Genomic DNA, 22,987 nt, shown 5'->3' with positions numbered 1-22,987 from the left:
AACGCCAGAAAGTGAAGTTCAAGATCACCAGATGGATGACGCACTGGCAGAATTCACCAACCAATAGTAACGTGATACAACTTGTCCCTTCAGTAAATGCTTATATATATTTACCTCATCCTTACCATTTAACACATCTTTGCAATATTTTCGTCTTATACTAACTAAAGTGACTTAATCTATTTTTATAATGTTCTTAGTATTTGGGATATTTCTTGAACTTTTAGTTATTAATTACATGGCTTCTTACTTAACACAGACAGAAACCAGTGTTAAAAGAGGCTTAAAATTTAAAGATCAACATGAAGATATTTTATCAGCAATATAAATTAAATGGAAAATAACAATTAAAAATTAAATTTCTTCAACTTTGTCTTTAAGCTACAACTTCAATTGAGATACATCAATATTTTCAAAGCTAATATTGAGGCCTGAAATAGTTAATGCAACTTAATAATTTATAATTAATTCTGACTGTACAAATTATTCTAAAAATTAGCAAAATAAAGTTGGCATTGTACTGTGATTAGTAATTCTACTTTTCTTAAGGGAATTAAAAAAAATTTATATTCTAATAACATCAACACAAATACGCCCTAGATTTGCGACATTCTGTTTGTGAATATGATGTCTTCTACTCTGTCTTGGTTTGCTACAGATATCACATTATACATTCAGGTGCCAGTTAAAGGTCTTCTCAAGATGTCCCACTGAATGTGTCCCTCACAATCATTTGCTATGATATCCTATATCAGCCTACTATACTTGCAGACTTTTTCTTTTTCTTCATTATTTATAACTCAATCACACCCTGGATATTCTCTTGAATACATACAAACATCAATTTTAATACCCTTTCTTCCTTTTCTTTTCTAACCTCTACCTAGTTATGTTTAGGGCATGATGTTATGTTCACTACTTTCCATTGTTATCTGCGTTAAAGAGGTTTTATAAGACCTGACCACTATAATCATAATTCCATGAGAAAAAGCATAAAGTTTTAAACTGAAATAAAAGTGAACTCTTATAAAACAACACTTTTATATGTGGTAGTAAATTTTTGCATTGAAAATAAAGAATATTAGTCTAAGTATAAATATTAATCATAAGGAAAAGAAAACATTGGCCTACATCTTGCAGTTTGGTTCCTACATTAATCCCTAGCATCACCTTTTCCTATGCACTCTCTAGTTCTTGAAACTTCTGTCATTCTGACCTTCATTTAATGTTAGGTACTATGCTCCTTCCCCCTCAGTACCGTTGTACATACTATTCCTTCCCTTCAGAAAACTTTTCTCTCTCTTGATCAAGTTAACTAATTTATCAAGATTTCAGTTAACTAAGCACTTCCTCCAAAAAACCAAAAACCAAAACTAACTTCCCTTGATCCCATTGATTGGTTAAATTAACCTTCTAAGAGCCTCATATTAAATCCCATGTACCTCTCTACAGCAATTGGAATAGTTCCAACCCTGCATTCATTTATACAATTATTTGATTACTATCTTTACTCTTTAGGATAAGTTCAAAAGAGCAAGACCTATGTCTATTTTTGGTCACTATTCCAGAGCACATAATTGATGTCAACATATATTGGCTGAAGAAAGACACTGGCAAGGCACTGGTAAAAAAAAAAAAAATAAAAATAAAAAAAAAAAAAAAAAGAGAGAGAGAGAGAGAGATAAGGAATACTGAGTACTTACAATGACCCCTACATAAGAGAAAAATCACTGACTTCTCAGATGAAAACAAAATACAGAGCCATATTTGATAGAACTCTTTAAAACTGACATTTTTCAGGAGAAAAAAAGTTCAACTTGTGATGGTACAGATAGGTGGATTGGTAACTGACATGAGGCAGCCAGATGGAAATAAATTATGCCAGATGCAAATAAAACTCAAGTAAATGGAGAAAATATAAGCTATATCTTCTTGTTATTCTTAGAATTTATATGTAAGATTTACAGTTTTAATTGTATACTAATTACTATTGATCCTAGGGACCAACTTGGGTATTAATTTTAATTATGAAAAGAAAAAGAACCTCAGCTAATATCCTTGAATAAAATTTTCTTATTTTTTTAAATTTCTTTTTAAACTTTTTTTTAATGTTTATTTTTGAGAAAGAGCAAGCAGGGGAGGGGCAGAGAGAGAGAGAGAGAGGGGGTACAGAGCACCCAAAGCAGGCTCCACGCTGACAGCAGTGAGCCCGATGTGGGGCTTGAATTCACAAAATGCAAGATCATGACCTGAGGTGAAGTGGGACGCTCAACCAACTGAGCCACACAGGCGCCCTCAAATTTTCCTGTTTTAACTACATAGCATTTGATTTCTAACTCTTTCAGAATATATTTGCTTCGGGCTCCTGACAAATTTTCCAGTCATAACTATAAAGAACTATTCACTTCCTTATGTTTTATGTAAGTTATTTTTTCCCTATTTCTTTTCTGACCTGCATTCTTGGAAATGAAGTGTTAAAAACATAAATGCAAGGTATATTATTTCTAACGTCTGTCTTAATTTACCAAGTTATTTTGAATTTTAATCCTAGCTTTCAAACTACTAAAAATAAGCTCCCCTATCCCCATATCGCATTGGAAGCTTTGTCTTAACTTGAATTACTCTCCTCAGCCAACCTATGATTTCTCCTCTACCTAAACTTTGATTCACTCATGTCCTCCCAAGAAGCCCACTGTGATTAACTCTACAGAATTCTAATTGTTTCTTTACTCTGTGTATTTTCATACTCAGTTTGATGTTATTTTACAAAAGCTCCTGAAGTGTTTTTCAAGTACATATTCCAGTCACTTTAAAAAAAAAGACTTAAAGTTAAAAACTTGTTTTATCTTTGTCTTCTATTCAAACCAGTACCTGAATACAGAAAAATTATAAAAATGTTAAGTGACTATGCCATCTGTATTTTGAATGAGGATATAATAATTTGGGGCACTGATTAAAATAATAAGAGTCTATCTTAGGTCCACCACATATTCTATCTGATCTCAGACTGAAACTGTCTTATCATCACCACTTTATGACTGACATTCTTTACCACCAGTTCCCCAGTTGGTATTTTCCCAAGTTCATGAGAAATTCATTTAGCAATAAGAAGCAAAGTATTTTAAAGTCAGGATAGATCATATTCATTGTTCCTCCCTCAATTGACAATGCTTTTCACCCTGTTAGATAAGATTAGATCAGTCTAACAGACCTTATTCTGTATCGAGCTATGATGATTGTTAGCCAATACTCAATTCTCTTCAAGGTATTCAAGGGGATATATTCATGTGATGATTAGGGGATGGGACTGCAATTTTCCTGGGTCATTCTTTTTCTCATTCCTTTAATACATAAATATTTCTTTCCATTATAAAATTACTACATGAATATAAACTTATTGTTAAAAATAAACCCAAGTAAAGTATGCAAAACTGTAAGAGTTCTTAATTTTCTAGCATCCCACATACTTTCTATAAACCAAGGATATAATCTGCTACATATTTTCCAAATCTTTTCTTAATATATTTACATAAACATAAGGCATATATTTTATGCAATTTTTATTTTATAAATATATGTACATATGGTATAAAATATGTATTATATGCATGTAAATATAAATTCTTATATTTATTCTGTTTGGGCAATTTTTTACATAAATGGGATCATACTGCACACATCATTTTGTACCCTGTTTTCAGTTTAGCTTATCTTAGAGATCTTTCCATATTTTTTAGCTTACAAATCCAAATTTTGCATGGCTGTTGTTAGTTCTTTTTATTTTTTTATTATTATATTTTTTACTTTAGAGATGGTGAGCATTGAGTGGAGGAGAAAGGCAGAAGGAGAGAGACAGAGAGGGGGAGGGAGAGAGAAAGCAAGAGAGAGAGAAGGAGAGAGAGAGAGAGAGAGAGAGAGAGAGAGAATCTTAAGCAGGCTCCATGCTCAGTGCAGAGCCTGATGCGGGGCTCATTCCCATGACCCCGCGATCATGACTTGAGGCAAAATCAACAGACGCTCAATCAACTGAGCCACCCAGGCTCTCTGGTTGTTGTTAGTTCTTATCCTCAAACACTCTAGGTAGTATTTTTTAACTTTCTTATAAAATTTCAAAATAAATGAATCCTTTCTTTCAGTGCCAGGAAAATGTGTAATGTAGATTTTTCCATTGTAATGTATTTTAATTAAAAGCATTATAGCAAGTATTCATTGAATTTAATATGATTTTTCATCTTTCCTAAAATGTTTAAGCCTCCTATAAACTTGTATTTTAATAAAAAATATATGTACATAAAGAATGTATAAATTTAGTAATCAAGGTCTAAAATTAGTAAAAACTAAAATTTATTCTTATAAAAAGAGAAAGTAATATAACATAGCAAATTTGCCTAGTCATTACAAAATTAAACACATACACACATAATTCATTTTCTAAATCAATGAGGTAGAATAAGCAAAAACAGTGAAGCTGCTGAAGAAATGTTTTTAAAGAATTCTTAAAAGTTTTCAAAAGAAAAAAATTTAAATAGTTTACCAACATACTTAGAACATAAAAACCACAAACAGCAGAGCAGCAGACCAGAAAAGCAACATAAGATTAAATTAAAATCTGTACTATGTGGGTCTAGTCTCCTCACATACACAAAACGCTGGAGTAATATGACTGTTACTTTTGTTTTCTATTACGCAACATATCGCTACTTTCTTCAAACTGGAAACCTGAGTTGAATCAATTAGCTAACAAACATCTACTATCAAATTTATTAATTTAAAAAAAACAACTAAAAACTAAACTGGCCATTTAAATAAGATATACAATAATATAAGCTGTTTGGTTTCATTATCAAAAGAAACTGCTAAAGAAAATGCTTTACTACTGGTAGAAAATAAACTTCATCTTTAGACTTCTATGAAAGAATTAATGTTAATACCATCTAAAAGGAAAAAAGTATTCACAAGGAATGGCATAATTTAGGAAGGCCTATGGCTACACAAAATCATTGCCATCATTAGTGGTGATATTTGTAGCTGGTATAAGCTTTCTGATATATAGTGAACTGAACACTGCAGCTTTAATTGAAGTTTGAATGTTATAAACAGTTAGATGTCTGGCTCTGGCCTGCATTCTAATACCATCAGCAGAACAGAGATGGGAAGTATAAACAAACCTTTTAACTAGATTACAGTCTCTAAAATGGCCAAGAAATCCTTCAGCAAAAACTCGTGTGACAAATGTGGAAGAAGGAAAATGATTTTGGAATAATGCTAAAAAATAGCCTCTATAGTTCTGTCATTACTGCAACATGTATTTGACTTTCTAAATATTTTGATGTTGCTTAATATTCATTCATTAATGATACACTTTACATTTGACTTTCCAAATAAATAAAAATCCTTTCTAACTTACATAGCTGCTGTTTTTTAGATCAGTAATCCCAAGTAAGGAAAGTTATTTAAAAATGAATACGTTTCTTTTGTTGGGTGTGGAATACTTCCCTCCTCCAACATTAGTGACTGTATATATACAGCCAAGATTATTATTTTTAGATAGTAGTAACATTAAGATTGTATAAACTAAGTTAATTAATGGTCAACAGATCAGTAGAACATGTCTGGACTCAACGTATATAGAAAAAGATGGCTTTGGATGCAAGGATAAATCTAATTTTGCATTCAGTCAACCTGAAGAAACAAACTTCCATGAGTTAGACACTAAATTAAAAAAAAAAAAAAAAAAAGGGCAGCACAAGAATGTAAATTTTAACACTAGCCCCATACAGAAATGTTTCCTCTCATTGCCTGAATGTTGGTTGGTTGGCAAAGAACTCAGTGAAGCATGGATGTGCAAAAATTTTTCACCACTGCAAGGCTGGTGACTGATTTATGTAACTCATTTTAGTCCTTTAACATAGTATGTTCTAATAAATTATTCAATGACACAAAATTTAATTACAAGTTCTCTAAGAAAAGGTTATATAGGTCAACTGAAATAGGACTCAAGTTAGAATTAGCCACCTACAACTTTGAATGAAGTGTATGCTTTACACCAGTATGATGTCATTAGTGATTTTCTTTTCCATTAAGTCCAACTACATTAGAAGATATGTCTTTAATAGATGTTAAGCCTGGTTCTCACCTTGTCTTTCTGAAAAATTCTGAGTCATTCCAACTTCTGAAATTTTACATGATATAGAAGTACCTCAAACAGAAACAATGAGAAGTAAGAATCTTTACTTTTAATCTTTATATTTAGGTATTACCTTTGGGTAATATAGGTACCTTTGGGTACCTATATTTAGGTATTACCTCTTAAGAATTACCTTTGGGTTATCTAAGGAAATTACTGGAGACCAATGACTTACTCTATCTGACCAATTACTTAGATTGTTCTTAAAAACAATAAAACTAATTTGGTATAAAATTTCCTTTCTGAAGTATAATAGATAACAGAGAATAGTTCCTCAGCATTTAAAATATTTTGAAATTCTACAGGACATAATGCATTGGCATAATTGCTTATAGAATGATATCAGCAACTTATGTATATAGGATGAATGTGTATCTACTTAGGATAAATATGAAAATTACTTGATTAGTAATTTTTACAAATTACTCTTTTCTCCTAGAAGCAAAGAATGTAAAAATCAACTCTAGTTAGCTAGATCAAAAAGTATTTTAATTCAGTAGCTGCTTTAAAGAATAATAATTTAGGAATCTGGAGAAACCAACAAGTTGTCCATTCTTATACTAAAAATATTTCTGACTTTAAATAGTACTAAAAAGAATACATTAAACTTAATTCTATATTTGTAATGTGGTAATTATGAAAATCTTTTAAGATACAGGATCCAGAAGATATGTGTATATAAACACTCAAGCATTAGACAATATAAAGTCTCCTCTATTTCGAGGTTTTCCATTATCAACATTTACATTAAAATGTTTATAGTAAATATTCACGGGGTCACAAATTGTTGGAACTTTCAAACTTCATGTAACAAAATGCTAAATGTAACTCATGCGAGAGAAAGGAAGTTCAATATGTAGAAAGCCTAAATGTAATTTTTGCCATACAAAGAGAAGATTGACTTTACGTTTACAGCTGACCCTTGAACAATGGGAGTGCTGACCTCTGCGCAGTTGAAAATCCAGTATAATTTCTATCTCCCCTAAAAGTTAACTACCAAAAGCCTACTGTTGACCAGAAGCCTTAACCAATAACATAAACAGTCAATTAACACACATTTTGTATGTTACATGTATTATATATTGTATTCTTATAATAAAGTTAGAGGAAAAAAGTTAAGAAAATCATAAGGAAGAAAAAAATACTTACAGTGCTATAAAAAATTTGCATATAAGTGGACGAACAGTTCAAACCTGTGTTGTTCAAGGGTCAAGCGTATTTTACTTCAAGTTGCACACTGATCTGTATCTATGCTCCTTATAAAGAATTGGATTTTTTTAATTGTTTTTCTGTCCTTGTAAACTTTTAGAAATTTTCCATCACTCCATCAATAAGCTACTGGGGCAATGATTTTACTGATGTTTACCAGAGAAATTACTGACTGATAAAAGTTACTGTGTCTGTATTTTAAATTAAAAAGTTATGAATTTACTGTGATTGAATATTTTGCTGCTATATGTAAAATGCTGTTTTGTCAGTAATAGGTTTCCCCATTTGTAACATGGGAACAATGTTCAAAATTCACAGGATGAGTGTTTTGTTATATTTGTCACAGTATTAGATACTTATAATAAATGGTAATTATGATTAGTACTAAAATAAAAGTTAAGAATGACTTTGAAAGAGATCAGATTGACCTTCAGGAATCTATTTACCTGCACAAGATACTGTACCAGCAAGGGAGCCCAAGCCCCTCCTCCTTCCAAATTGTGAATCAATATTACTCTAAGAGGTACAGTTTAAGAAGGACAAAGAAAATCCAGGAAATCTCTCTCTAATCTTTAAATTACATATGAAAGCCATGATAGGAACCAAGATACTATTCTTTGGTTTTGAAACATCCATTAACTAAGAAATTAATAACTCATTTTACTGAAGTTACATAACATAGTGAGGATTAATAATTGCAACTAACCAATTTAGAGGTAGAACTGGAAAGTTTCTAATGAGGATCTTGGAGGAATTTATCTAGTACACAACGAAAATTCCAAAACTCCTGAACAGTATATACTATAATTATTCCATGATAAATAAATTATACTGTTAGCTTAAACTATAGAAAATAACTAAATGATCAAAATGAAAATGATGTACCATGTATTCCAATGAACCATGAAAGGTAACCTGGTATATGAAATGTAAGAAGAGAAGTTACTTTTGAAAAAAAAAAGTTTAAGTTTGGAGAGTTTGGGTTTTGTTTTTTGTTTTGGAATAATTTTATAAGAGATACTTCAATAAACAATATTGATAATCTTCAAATAAAAGTATGTATCAATAAAATACTAGTAATGATGGTCACCCTTCAAATAAAAGTATGTATCAATAAAATACTAGTAATGATGGTCACATAGACTATTTTTATGGTCTAAAATTAGTGAATTATATACAGAATAGAAAGCCCCAGAATACAGTATTAAGTGGAAAATTTTTCATTATATATTTCTATTTTAATAAAATACAGCAAAATCCTTCTTAAACATGCATTTTTCCACCTAACAGTATCCATTTATTTAGTTAATATAAAATTTATTTAGAAACATCAAAATAAAGTTATGACCAATATACTTGTGGAATACAATTAAAATACCTCTTCACATTAAACTGTAGGGACCATCCTTGTTTCTCAGATGCCTAGCACAGTGCCTGACAGACAGTAGATGCTCAAAAGATGTTTAATGAATACCTAAGTACAATCTGTTTTGCACATACATTCAAAATCCAGACAAGTTTGCAAAGGTACATAAGTTGGACATAGGCTTTCTGGCTGACTTCATGGGGTCCCACTGATGACTAGGAGTAAATCTTCATATCCATAGAAAACTGGAAAGTTGATAAGTGTCTGGGTAAGGACCAAAAAAACAAAGTCAGGGAAACATGTCACCTAAGTAACAGTTGCTTTATAGAGCTGGTAAAAGTGGCCTAATCATTCTAGTAACCTATCGCACTAGTCTCTCAATGAAATGAAATTTAAGTGTATCTTGAATATTTGCTAGGATATTTTTAATAGGAATTTTTTGAAATCTCTCACTAAAAATAAATTACTTTTGTCAAATTGTATCCTGTACAGGATTAGAGGGAATATGTTTTTACTTTCTATGAGTACTATATTATTAACAGGATTTAATTTGGCTAATAGAAAAAGTGACAGCTACAGTAAAAATAAAGAAAAAAAAATTCATAGTAGTGGAGAAATTGTAGCAGGGAGGAGAGGAAAGGAAAAAGGAAGAAAGGAAAGGAACCCCACATATGGGAGTAAAGAAATTCAAATATGCCTAACTCTAATACCAATTACGGCAATTAATCAGTAGGGCCTACTGTGCACCGGACACTGTACCGTGAGGGATGTAAATCTTAAGATACAAATCTTTAGTCTTAAGTGGTTCACAAAGCAAGACTAGCAGGTAAATGTTTATAATACAATATGGGTCATTATTATATATATGTCTCTAATCCAAGCGTAAAAAGCATATTTACTGATTAATTAGAAGTGCAGAAAAAACATAAGCATCAAGGGAAACAAATAATTGTCAAAATAGTAACTATCCACAATGAGAGAAATCAGTACCTTTTAAATCAACAAATTATTGAATTATAAATAGACAAAATTTTGGCTTAAAGCTATTTACCTAAATATTCTTAGGATAATACGCCTCCACATAAAATCCTTAAGTGCTATAGACAAAATTGTGAATGACAGTTTCATTTCCAACAAAAGAAAATGAGGTCGTGTAGCACAGGAAATGTTAAGAGACCTAAGTTCTCTGGTCCATGCTCTGCCCACTTACAGGCCTTGGAACCTAGGTAAGTTCCACAAACTCTCTGAACTTCAGCAAAATGGAAAACGAAGAGTTGGATAAAGTGACCTCCAAGATGTCACTTAGATGAAAATTACAATCTTAAAATATGTCTTAATATTTAAAAAATAAGCTAGAATAAAAAAGGTTTTTTAAACATAAATCATTATCCAACTCAGAGGAAGTCTGGAAATCTCAAATTATACAGGGTTAGCCAGGGAGTGGTGAGATAAAGGAATGTTTTCAAAAGAAAAGCAGACATATATTAAGTAAAGGTATTATACTCAAGACTGTAAATTTTCACTCAGCTGCCGACGGGGCAACCACCATCCAATTATCTGCACAATTCGCCTTATTTAAAATTGATTTCTTCACTAAGTTCTACTTTCTCCCTCTTATGTTAAGGTTGCTGAGGTATTAGAGTGAGGACAAGAAATCCTAGGTGGACCTGGAATATTAGTATTGATGTTGGGAGAAAAACTTGAACTTGACACAGATTTCTGCTGAAATGCACCAATTACACCTTAGAGAAAGGTAAGAAATTGTTCAAATTTATAACAGAAAGGAAGGAAATAAGGCCATATTGTTTATTGCTACAGAGCTTTTTTCCTGTGTCTAAATGTCTACTCTTGTACACATTAATGAAAATTTACAGAACAAGTTTCTACATTTGCAATGCTTTTCTGCTACTAAAATATAAGCTTATTATATTTTGGCTTTGCCATAAAAAAATAAAAATTAAAAGTATTATCCTGTTTTATAATATTTATGTCAAATATCCATCTAGATTTATTTTTCTTCAATCCTTTCTATTTGATCAAATTGCTGTTTTCATATTATCAGTCTGATCATAAAATTGCTGTTTTACAGAAGAATATTTTTTGCTGACATAAATTACGGGATCAGAGATACCAATGCAGTTACAAAAAAGGGTGTGTGTGTGTGTGTGTGTGTGTGTGAGACAGAAAGAGAGAGAGAGAGAGAGAGTGTGTGTGTGTGTGAGAGAGAGAGAGAGAGAGAGAGAGAATATATGAATGTGTGCATCCATCTTCAAGGAAAGGGTAAAGAAATGTATGTATGAAACAAAATAACACTTTCCAATGTAAGCTCTAGTAAAAGGCCTATATTGGAAACATACTTTCTAGCATTTGTGAAATAAAATACAGCACTGAAATCGAAAGCCACAGTGATTTTTATGAAGACTGTTATTCTATAAACCTAAACCTGAATTTACCTTTCAATTTATGTCTAAACTACAGTGAATATACTAACTACAACTTCATGATTTGACTCATGAAAATATATTTTTGAAATTTGTCTCCTTTCACATATAGTGAGCAATTTGGTTCAGTACCCCAAGAGATGAAAAACTCATCTCAATTTACAACAGTAAATAAATAATTCAGTTAAAATTGAAAGTGGTACCAATCCAGCAAACTATTGATGGAGAGGTTTGGCCTTCCATGAAGCCAGAACAACATAAAGTTTTCAATGGGGATTACTTGTTCAGACAAGTTACAAAGATAAGAAAAATACCCAGATTAATTACAAAATAGCTAATATTCTCATCTTGTGGAAAATATCAAGAACCTATGTAAGGAGAGACAATACTAGTGGTATTGAAACTTTAAGCATTTTAAGCTTTGAACTTTATATGCTAATATATGAAACAAACATTTAACAAAAAAGGCTGTAATACAAGTCAAAACCTAACCATAAGGCCTCTATCAACTAAAAATTTGAAATCTCCCATGCAAGTCAGACACAACAACAAAAAAAAAAAAAAAAAAAAAAAAAGAAAGAAAGAAAAAGAAAAAGAAAAAGAAAGAAAGAAAGAAAAATTAAACCCAGAAAGCAAAAACCAATCAAGTCTGTTCCAACACTGAAGTCAATTTCCAAATCACATACAGAACCAAAAAGGGGAAAACACTCAGGTCTACAAATGGATAAGCAGTTCCAATACAATCCAGATCCCGACATTTTCCCACTCAGAAACAAATGCAGTGGAGCTTTTCCTGGGGAAAAAGGAAAAAAGCTCTCCAAATGAATTTTTTCAAGTGACATCTAGAAAGTGTGCCTCTTTCTGTCTCTTTCCCTGGCGCCTCATTGGAGGAAGGAGGGGGTTGTTTTTGTATTTTCCCCCATTGGAGCAAGACACAATCAGATGTTAGCTGGAGAAGAGAAACCACTTTTGACAACAGCAAATAAAAATAAAAGTGCCCTTCCTCCTCTGACAGGATGGGCACCCACCTCACACACCCCTCCCCACTCCAACCCCTCCTTCACTCCCCCCCCCCCCCAGCACCACCCCCTCCTCACCCCGGAGCTCCACTGCGTATGTGGTTTGGTGCTACTGTTGCCCCGGAGTTAAAGTCAGAGCCAGAGGAAGGCAATGAAGCCCCCACAGACACACTTACCTTTCCTGCCCCCCACTTTTGAGTGCCTTCCCTGGAGCTGTGGAGGATGACACAAAGGGTAATAAAGGGGGGGGAGTGGAGGAGGAGGAGGCGAAGGAGGAGGAGAGCTGGGGAAGTGGCTGCTCCTGGGTGTAGTGAGATGTCTCCAGCCAGGGCCAAGCAGCAGCAGCAGTAGCAGCAGCAGCAGCAGCAGCAGAGAAGGGTCTGTGTTGCTAAGAGGCTTTTGGTCTCTTTCTCTCCTCCTCTCACGGCCAAAGAGGAGGAGGGTGGAGGGGGCTCGGGAGGGAGGCTAGTGGAGGGGTGAGGGGGTAGGAGTCGTGGATGGGGGTTTTCGAAGAAGAAGAAACTCCTTCTTCTTCTCTCTCAGGCTCAATCCCCCTCTCGGGTCTCAGGGCTGGAGGGTGGGGGAAGGAACTCAGCCGCCTTCCCCCCACCCCCCTCAATTCAAGGTTGAAGTGGGGTAAAATTAGTGTCCTGTCCCTTTAAAAATAGAAATAAAAGGTGCCCCCCCTCTGCCACTGCCTCTCTCTTCATCATCAGCTGCTGCTGCTGCTGGGGTCTCTCTGCTGGGGGGGGGAGGGGGGGTTCGGGTAGAAGAGACGGGAGGCACTCACTGCGCATGTCTCTCTCTGACGGGAGGCTGGTTGGTTGAAGGCAAGAGGAGGGGGAGGGGAGGAAATGATCTGGTTTCCCAGAAGGCTCCGAGGCACTTGCGACCCGGAAGACATTGTAGCAGGGGGTAGAGGGGCGGGGGCGGGGAGTAGGAGGAAGTCGCTACTCTTTAACAACCCCCTGACCCCTCCTACCTCCTAAGGGAAAGTGGAGGAACGGAAGTGGGCGTGGATGGAGACAAATGTAGGTCACGTGTTTGGGCGGGAGTGGGGCGGGGTGGGAGACGCGCTGCATGCGCGGGGAATGCCGGGAGTATTGGTGTACCGTTGGCAGCGGCAGGTGAAGCTGAGCTGACTACGCGGCCAGGGGCGCTTGTGAAGCGGTTCCTGTGGTGGCTAGATTGCTGCTCTGCCCTGGTAAGGGCGTCTTTTCTGTGAGAGGTAATATGGGCTAGGCTGGCCTCGAAACGAAGGCCTAAGGTCGCCAGTGGTGAAAGGCGAATCGAAAAGAATGAGGACGGAAGGTTGTGGAGACTCAGAATGCGGGAAGGGGGCAGGCTTGTCTAGGCCAGGCAGGCCAGAAATCTGGAAGGCCACTTCTGTCTCGTGGCTTTCCTGTGAGGCTGCCTACGAATTTCTGAAGCTTGTAGGGATTCCTCATGACACTAGGTCTCTGGCTGGGTGTTGACTACACCCGATGGTGGTTGTAAGGAATGTGATGATACTGCTGTCAGAGAGAAATGGAATCTTTGGAGCCTATGCAGATGACTGTTGACTGCTTCAGAGCAGGGGAAGAGAGAAGCGCCATGTGTGAATTTTGACAACTCTGGCATTAGATGCATTGCTTGTATTAGATATTATGGCCATTATTCCTTACTTCGCTACCCTCCTTGGAATTCTGGAGTGGTTTTTGGGGAGGGAGCAAGCTTGGGAAGTCTTGAATGGAATTTCCTCTTTATAGCTTGGCGTTGTTGCTGCAACAAAACGCTTAAGCTTGCTCTCAGAAAGCGATATGGGATTGTGTAGTCCTCGATATGGAGGAATGTTACGGTTGATAGAGAAGAGACATCACAAATTTTTCCTTTTCTATGGTGTAGATAAGAGATTTTTAAATGAATATTTTGCTTTAAGTTTTTTTTGGTTACTAGTCTCGGATTTAAATCCTTTGGTTTCTCAATTAAATGCTACCTATTTTTGCTGGAAATGTTTCCCTCATAAGATAATAATTCAGACTATTAAAGGATTCGTGTATTTACATCAGTAAGGCTTTTTTTCAGTAAAGTCACACCATTTTTCACATCATTTCATAAATCTTAACTAGAACCATTTCAATCTTTAATTTCTTTTGTAAAAGTACTTTGAAAGATTGTCATTCTGTATAGTTTCTTTTAAGGCCAATAATCTAAAATTCCTCATGTTCCTCATACAGGTATTTAATTCTGTAATAATTATTCTTTAGGATACACTATCAATTAAAGTTGTTACTTGTTTTCTACATTTTACTTACGCTTTGGCAATTAACCCTATTTATGCATCATTGCCTAGTACTTAACTGCTTTCTTTGTGTGCAGTAATCTTGTCGAGTGGAATCAAAACTAGAGTCCTGTGCCTTAAAGTGTTGTTTATATTGTAACCAAATATATATCATTTTATAAAAGAAAAAAAGTCACAGCAAAGTAATATAAGTGCTTTAGGTAACAAATTTTAATTTCTTACGTTAAAATACTAAATATGCAAAAAAATACACAGATCATAGGTACACAATACGATGAGTAATTATTAAGTGAACACTGAGTGATCACTACCACAGTCAAGAACTAGAACGTTCCTAGTACTGGAGACCTACTCCTCCCCCCATCAATTCCTGAATATTCCTCCTACCTCACCACTACAAGAGGTTAACAGCAACCGGATTTTTATGGTAATTATTTTCTACATTTATTTCAAGTATTTTTTAACCACCAGTGTTGGCATTACTACCCGATTCAGATGAATTTTATCTGTATTTTACCTGTATGTAAAAAGAGTTACACGTTATGTGTTATTTTCCTCACGTGTCACCAATATTTAACCCATTTAGTACATTTAGCTATTGTTCATGTTTTTTCATTTTATATAGTAATGTCTATAGTGTGATGTAGTCTTTTTCTGAATAAACCACAAATAATGTAACTCATCTAATATTAATAGGCATTTGGATTGTGTCCAGTTTTTAGCAGTTACGAGCAATGCTACTGTGAATGTTCTTGTGCATGTATTTTTCCACGCATAGCATGCATTTTTGTAGAATGGAGATTATGCCAAACTTTTCCAAAATAGATCAATTTAAACTCCCACCAGCAGTATATGGTAGATGCTTTTTTTCTACAGTCTCACTAACAGTTGATGTCTTTTGTTGATGCCAACATGATGAGTGTGGCTTTATGTTTTTACAGTTCCCTGGTTATTAATGACTTTGAGCAATTTGTAAAATATTTGTAGGCTGTTTGGATTTCTTATTTGAATTGTCACAATGTTTCTATTGGGTAGTCTGTGTTTTACTTAAATATTTGACTAGTATCGCAAATATCTTCTCTATAATTGGAGCATTTCTCGCTTCCTGGATGATTTTTATCTTCATTTCATTCCTTACTGGTTTATATGCTAATTCCTATTGTTTTAAATTTATTTGTAATTTTAACTCGAAGAAGTTCTATACTTGTGCTACCCAATACTGTAGCCAGCTTGTGGCTGGCTATGGACCACTTGGAATCTGGCTAAAAGTGTTACTGAGGAACTGAATTTTTAGTTTTATGAAGTGTTAATTTAAATTTGAAAATTGATACTTGATTCAGTTGTTGAAAAATGCTTAAGTATGTTAGGAACAACTTGGGTATGTAAATGAATTTTCTCAACTGTTTTTGCATCTCTGAATTCTCTTTGAGGATCTTTTTCCTTTTGCTTTTAGTACACTGTTTAGAATCTTTTTTTTTTTTTTTAATTTATATTTTGAGAGTCAGAGACAGAGGGTGAACTGGGGGGTGGGAATGGGGGCAGCAAGAGCTACAGAGACGCAGAATCCTAAGCAGGCTCCAGGCTTGGGGCTGTCAGCACAGAGCACGACACAGGGCTCGAACTCACGGACCATGACATCATGACCTGAGCCAAAGTCTGACGCTTAACCCACTGAACCATCCAGAGCCCCTAGAATATTTTTAATTCAGGTGTACTGATGGCCAATTACCTTAATTTTTTTGCTTACCTTCCAAGTGTCTTTTTTCACCTTCAATCTTGAAGAAAGTTTTGGGTCTTTTAAATTGTAGGATTGTGGTGGTTTTTCAGAATCTTGAAGATAATGTTCCATTGTGGGTTTTTGTTTTTGCTTTTTTTTTTTTTTTTTTTTTTTGATTGTTGATTTTGAGAAGTCACCTGTCAGTCTAATACTGGCTGATTTGAAAGAAATCTTTAAAGAATGTTTCTTTGTCTTAAGTATTCTTCTATTTCTTTATGGCATTTTGTGTAGAATTTTTTTTTCCTGTTTTGAATTAATTGAAATTCTTGAATCTGTGAGTCAGTGTCTTTTTAAGAAGTAAATCACCTATATCTATTCTTACTGTTTCTAGCTACTTACTAAAAATTACTGTGGCTTTTATTGGCACAGTATTCATAATTGTTGTTTGTGACCAGTAATTCCAATTTCTTAATTTGTAATGGGTCTATTTTTGCTGGTTTATGATTTTTCTTGGTTTCATGGTTTTTCATGTGTGCCTGTGTGCCAGTTGTTGGATTTGAAAAATTGTAAGAATATGTGAGTCCTAGGATAATGATATCTTTTTCAAGAAGCCATGTTTTCCTAGGAAAGGTAACAGGCACACTACCAGTCCCAAGTCACTTAGTTCATATTCAGGACTTCAGAGTAATTCTGTTTTACACTTAACTTTAAGTAGGACTTAAGTCATGAGTTCTACAAGTTCCATTTTACTTCCACTTCTTCCTAATCCAAATGATGTTCCTTAAGATCTCAACTTTAATTTGAGTGATGATTTATTTGCATCTGGGTTTGGTGAGTCTTGTGCTTCGATTTTTTTCTTCATAACCCAGCAGAGCTACCAGTAGTTAGCCTTTCTTCTTGTTTCTCAGTCTTTTCTTCTGGATAAGTACAAGTCTTCAAGAAAAAGTGACTGACTATGGTGTTTATTTTTCTGATTTATCCTCCTGTATTTTGGCATGTAATTTCATACTGCTTTGTTTCTTTGGTTTTTATTGTGAAGGTTTTTTGTTGGTTTTAATAGGATTGATCTGATCTGCCATTACCATATGTGGAACCCTTATCCTCTTTTCAATTTTTGAGATTTGATTTCAGGATCTTTCTACTTCCAGCCAAAATTGTGTGTTTTAACTTGTCATACATTAGTTTAAAATTTTTCAATCAAATTGGCCTCTACAGTATAAGATGCCAAGGTAATTAAAATTTAGAAAGTATTTTCAAATATATTTTTTTAAGTATTAAGTTTCAAATGTAAACGAACATGCACTTGAAATATTAACTATTTGTACATGGCTTATTAAAAAAAAAAAAAAAAGCTTAATTTATTTATCACAGGTTCAATTCTCCAGAATGTGGCCCACCAGAATTGCACCATGGTGGGTCGAAATGGTTGGGCCTTTATCTCCACACTTTGCTAGGCCCCAGGGAGGATGTGATGTTGGAAAAAGTGACTGTTAAAGCCTTTACTTCCCCCTCGCTAGGGGCAAAAACTTTTAAAGCTTTTTTTTTTTTTTTGGCTAATTCTTTTGATATTTAACTCTGTATTTACAAATAACATCTTATATGCTGCCACTTGATTTTTCCATGTTAGGCATTATCCGTTGACTTCCACAGTGAGCGATGTAAATTTGGTTTTTTTCCCACAAATACCCAAGCCCTGCGCCCCCCATCATTTCACTGGTACCTTAGTTTTTGGAAAATAACCATCCTATGTCTGTGTAGTTTCTCAATATTTATCATTAATTCAGCCCCGAACAATCTGCTTGCTTATTGTCAGCACATCTGCATAGGTTCAAAAGTATCAATTTTTTAATTTTTTTTTTTTTTTAATCAGTTTAACTATCGCTGAGAAATTTCTCCTAGAACATTCTGATCTCCAGTTTAGGCTGGTTCCTTGATGTGGTTACCCCTCCTCATGCAACCTCTCTCTATTCTGTGATAGATCCTGTATCCCATGTAATTCTTCGTTTTATGTTAATTTTTGCATCTCTGAGTTTTCCTTGAGGATCTGTTTTCTTTTGCTTAAGTACATGCTTCAGAATTTCTTTAACGTAGGTTATCATCATTAAAAGATTAATGGTTATCCATTAAGGTTAATGATTATCCTCATATTATTTGGTCACAATCTCCAGTAGCTATCTGAGAGGCGAATGGTCTGAGGCGTTATGTTCTGTATGTAAATATCTTTAGATTACCCTAACTTAGTTTGGATGTAGGATTTTAAGTTGGAAATGTTTTTCTTCAGAATTGCAAAGGAATTCTTAGTGTCTGATATAAAATCTGAAGCCATTCTTATTTTCAACACTTTGCATTTCACTCTTTTCTTCTTTATGGAAGCTTCTGCACCCTATTTTTGTTTGAAGCTTAAAGAATGTTCTTTGTTGTTTCCAGTGTTCTGAAATGTCACAGTGTTTGTTGTGAGGTGACTTTGCTGTGCATTTCATGGGTTCTTTCTGTCTGGCAACTTGTTTTCCTTACCTCTGAGAAAGTTTCTGATACTCGTCCTGTAATATTCTTACCTCTATTTTTGGTTCTGAAGCTGCAATTAGATATTACACTCTTAGAGCTGTTTCTTTTCTCCCATTTTTAAAATCATCTTCCAGTCTTGCTTTACAGCTTTTTGGAAACTTGCTTGATTTTTTAAATATTTGAGACTTTAATTTTTGTTGTTATATTTTTAATTTCCAATACCTTTTTTGATCTCTGCATTTTTAAAATGGCATCCTGATATTTTTTCTCTTTATGGATTTAATTGAAGTTTTGAATGTTTAATTGAGTTAAGCATTTAATTTAATTTTTTGAAGTTTATTTCTCCCTACTTACTCGGTTTTCTCTAAGTTATTCTTTCTGTTAGGATGTTTCAGAGGCTTTCATCTTAGAAGTTTTCCTCAGCTGTCTTGTGATTCTTGGTTGTGTGTTCAAATTTATGTAAAGGGCATCAGGAAGCTATTTCAGGCTGTGAATTTGGCTGAGGCTTGCTAGTTATTAATGGTTCTCACTGGAAGGATATGTCTGGAGCATATTTGTGGGGGGATCACCGACATCAACTTTTTATTCATTTGAAAGCCTTTTCTCTTGGGCTAATAAGAACCCAATGAGGAGAATTTTCTAATCTTTTGCCTCTAATCTTTTGCCTTTTCCTGTCAGTGGTTCTCAGCTGTGACAATATGACTCCCAGAAGACATTTGGCAATGTCCAGAGACATATTTGATTATCAAGAGTTGCAATTGAAAACTGGTGGATAGATGCTGCAGATGCTGTTGAACATCCTATAATGCATAAGACAGCCACTCACAGCAAAGCATTAGTTCGAAATGTCATTAGTGCCTATTATGAGAAACCCTGTTCACAGAAGGCATAAGCCTGATTGCCAGGGGTTTGAGAACCAGCTGAAAACAGCACAAGAATCACAACATTTGATTTTTTTTTATATGATATCCTCGCCTTCTGTTGTGTCTGGTATCTCCCAATGTAAAGTCCTTTTCTTACTCTCTGTAGAATCTCTTGTCTTCTGATGGAGTGGGATAGAGGCTTCCATTTTAATTTTAACTGTTTTAGGAATGTAGATTTTGGAGAGATGGCTTTGTAAATGAATTCTATTGCAAATTAAAATACTGATTATTAAGTGACCTTGTTATGTGTTTATTCTATTTGAAGCGGATTGGCTGATGAGACTGTGTTTTATGAAGTGCTTAAATGAGAAAATAAGATGCAAGTTGAAGATTATAAACTAGGAAATGGGTGAAGTCTGGAACTGACAATTGTTCCTCATCCTTCTATTTCAGTTTTATTACCCCATTTCACTCCAGATTTTTCCCAGGTGCTTATCTTCAAAGAAGCATCTTTTGGGGTTGCTAGTTTTTCCTGATTTCTTCTTCCCCTTAATAGTATATTCTTTTCCCAATGTCCCTTCTCATCCCAATGTCCCTTAAAAACACAATAAAATCTTAGATATTTTACTTCTTCCTTGAATAATGTGACAGATTAGTATGAAGTTTTGACCAAAAGATTGAGATCAGATTTGACAAGATTAAAGGTCTAAGTATGTTAGCTTTTCTTTTGGTGTGCCTACACATTCTCACTTTCTCGCATCTTGCCACCATTGTAAAAATAGACATTTTTTAATATAGATGACCCAGAAATGTCACCTTATATTGTTTTCTTAAAGTAATCACTTCTAGGTTTGTGTATGTTTTAGTCAACTTACTTTACAATGAGTAAAAAGCAATGTATTTTCTCTAAAAGCTGTGTCTCTAATAACTATTAGACCTCTGCCCAATGTGTTATATATAGCATCATCCTGATGCAATGTCTGATGGGTATCATGTATTAAACTTAGGTTGAAACGAATTTTACATGTGTAACATGTTTAGAAGCTAAAATAAAATGTTTATTGTCCTAGCACTGAAAATTTTATATAGTCAAATTATATATTACTTGATTTAAATGTGCAACATGATTTTTTAAAATTCCAAAAAGGTAATACATTCAGTGTAAAAGTGGTGAGAAAAAATGAAAATAATCTGTTATTCCTGCACCTGGAAACAATTCTAAGATGTTGATTTATGTAATTTTAGTCCTTTTAATCTGTTTCTATGGATTTATTAACAGTCAGATCATAAAGTTTTGCCGTGTACTTTTATTTTTAAGAAAATGTTTATTTTGAGAGAGAGAGGACATGGGAGGGGCAGAGAGAATGGGAGAGAGAACCCCAAGTACTCTCCATACTGTCAGTGTAGAGCCTGACCTGGAGCTTGAACTCCCAAACCATGAGATTATGACCTGAGCTGAAATCAAGAGCCACCCCAGTGCCCCTTGTGTACTTTTAAAAGAAATAATATGTAACTAATATCTTTCCAGTATATTACATACTATTACAAAATAGTACTGTGTATATTTGCTTTATATTGTAGAAATAACCTGCCAGCCTCTGGGAGTTATGTTCCTAAATAGTGCCATGATCAGTGTTGACAAGAACAAACTATAACAATTTTTCTTATTTTTGTATATAAATATTCTTACTTTTTGTGTTTGTTAATTTTTGAGAGAGAGTGTGTGTGTGCGAGGCAGGGAAGGGGCAAGGAGAGAGGGAGACAGAGGATCTGAAGCGGGCTCTGTGATGACAGCAGGGAGGCCAATGCAGGTCTTGAACTCAGGAACTGAAATACCATGACCTGAGCTGAATGAAGTCAGGTGCTCAATCGACCGAGCCACCCAGGCGCACCAGATAAATTAGTTTTAAAGTATTTTTACTCATGTGTGTGTGTAAGTATGTGTTTTTCATGTTTTATTTTTGAGAGAGAGAGAGAGATTGAGAGAGAGAGAGCACCTGCCCGTAAGCAGGGGAGGAGCAGAGAGAGAGGGAGACAGAATTAGAAGCAGGCTCCAGGCTGAGTTGTCAGCACAGAGCCTACACAGGGCTGGAACTCATGATCCCTGAGATCATGACCTGAGCTGAAGTCAGCGCTCAACCAAGTGAGCCATCCAGGTGCCCCTAAAGCATTTTTTTTTTTTAATTTTTTTTTTTTCAACGTTTATTTATTTTTGGGACAGAGAGAGACGGAGCATGAACAGGGGAGGGGCAGAGAGAGAGGGAGACACAGAATCAGAAACGGGCTCCAGGCTCTGAGCCATCAGCCCAGAGCCTGACGCGGGGCTCGAACTCCCGGACCGCGAGATCGTGACCTGGCTGAAGTCGGACGCTTAACCGACTGCGCCACCCAGGCGCCCCCTAAAGCATTTTTAAAGTAGCTAATATTTCCTATGAATTACCATTATCGTTTTGCAAACATTTCTGTACGGTCATATTTTGCTAAAACAGATTTTGTCTATATGTTTTACTTTACAGAAAATTTTACTTCATTTTATAATCTGTGTTAGTAACTTGAAACTATGTTTTTGGTACTTACATTTCATTTTCACAAATCTTCTGTAAGTTTGTGTTTTCATCTCTGTTTTTCACAAATTATCATTAAAAAGAGTAAAGCAGTTTTGAGTGTGTATTTTTGCATGTTTTTGGGGTCACCATAGTTGTCCACATGGAAGAGTAAGAATTGTGACTTTTGATCATTTCTTCCTATCTTTTGGATTTTTTTTTATTAATAAACTTTTTTAGAGCAGTTTAAGGGTTTAGAGAAAAATTAACTTGAGAGTACAACAATTTTCCATATATTCCTACTGGCCTGGGTCCCCTAGCATTAACCCAGTTTACCTTATTATTAGCTTCTTGCCTAGAGTGGTATGTTTGTTACCATTGATGGACCAGTATTGATACATTAGTATTAAGAAAAGCTCATAGTTTAGATTAAGGTTTACTCTGTGAGTTGTACATTACACGTTTTGAGAAATGTATTATGACATATATCCACTGTGACAGTATCACAGGAAAATCATTTAGCTGTCCTAAAAGTCTTCTGTGCTCCACCCATTTTCCCTTCTCTTGAATTCTTGGCAACCATGATCTTTCTGAGTATCTCCATAGGTTAGCCTTTTCCATCCATAGAGCTGGAATGATACAGTGTGTATCCTTTTTCAAATTGTCCTTTGCTCCTAGCAATATGTGTCTAACTTTCCTTCATTTCTTCTCATGTCTTGATAGCTCATTTCTTCTTAGCAGCAAATAATATTTCATCTTATGGATGTATCACAGTTTGTTGATCCATTTACCTATTAAAGGATATCTTTGTTGTTTCCACTTTTTCATAGTTATGAATAAAATTGTTACAAACAAT

The 22,987-nt window shown here is 34.7% G+C and overlaps 2 protein-coding genes across 14 annotated transcripts in view; one reads left to right on the top strand and one right to left on the bottom strand.

Annotated features, from left to right (window-relative positions):
- MBD5 (methyl-CpG binding domain protein 5) overlaps positions 1 to 13,023 on the bottom strand; it is a 449,013-nt gene extending 435,990 nt beyond the window's left edge. For 2 of the 5 annotated variants that reach the window (XM_045479727.1, XM_045479733.1), the window contains exon 1: positions 12,399 to 13,023. The gene's annotated coding sequence lies outside the window, so the exon portion shown is untranslated. The remainder of the gene's footprint in view (positions 1 to 12,398) is intronic. The other 3 variants (XM_045479728.1, XM_045479729.1, XM_045479732.1) reach the window with 2 other exon arrangements.
- A 267-nt stretch (positions 13,024 to 13,290) lies between these two features.
- Positions 13,291 to 22,987, top strand: part of ORC4 (origin recognition complex subunit 4) — an 82,502-nt gene continuing 72,805 nt past the window's right edge. For 2 of the 9 annotated variants that reach the window (XM_045479742.1, XM_045479739.1), the window contains exons 1-2: positions 13,316 to 13,426; positions 14,759 to 14,930. The gene's annotated coding sequence lies outside the window, so the exon portion shown is untranslated. Of the gene's footprint in view, positions 13,451 to 14,758; positions 14,931 to 22,544; positions 22,774 to 22,987 lie in introns of those variants that run through there. The other 7 variants (XM_045479749.1, XM_045479740.1, XM_045479738.1 and 4 more) reach the window with 7 other exon arrangements.

This window comes from Leopardus geoffroyi, chromosome C1 (assembly GCF_018350155.1).
Source record: "Leopardus geoffroyi isolate Oge1 chromosome C1, O.geoffroyi_Oge1_pat1.0, whole genome shotgun sequence".
Taxonomy (NCBI): domain Eukaryota; kingdom Metazoa; phylum Chordata; class Mammalia; order Carnivora; family Felidae; genus Leopardus; species Leopardus geoffroyi.
The sequence above is the reverse complement of the archived record's forward strand: the minus strand, read 5'-3'. Positions and strand labels throughout refer to the sequence as shown.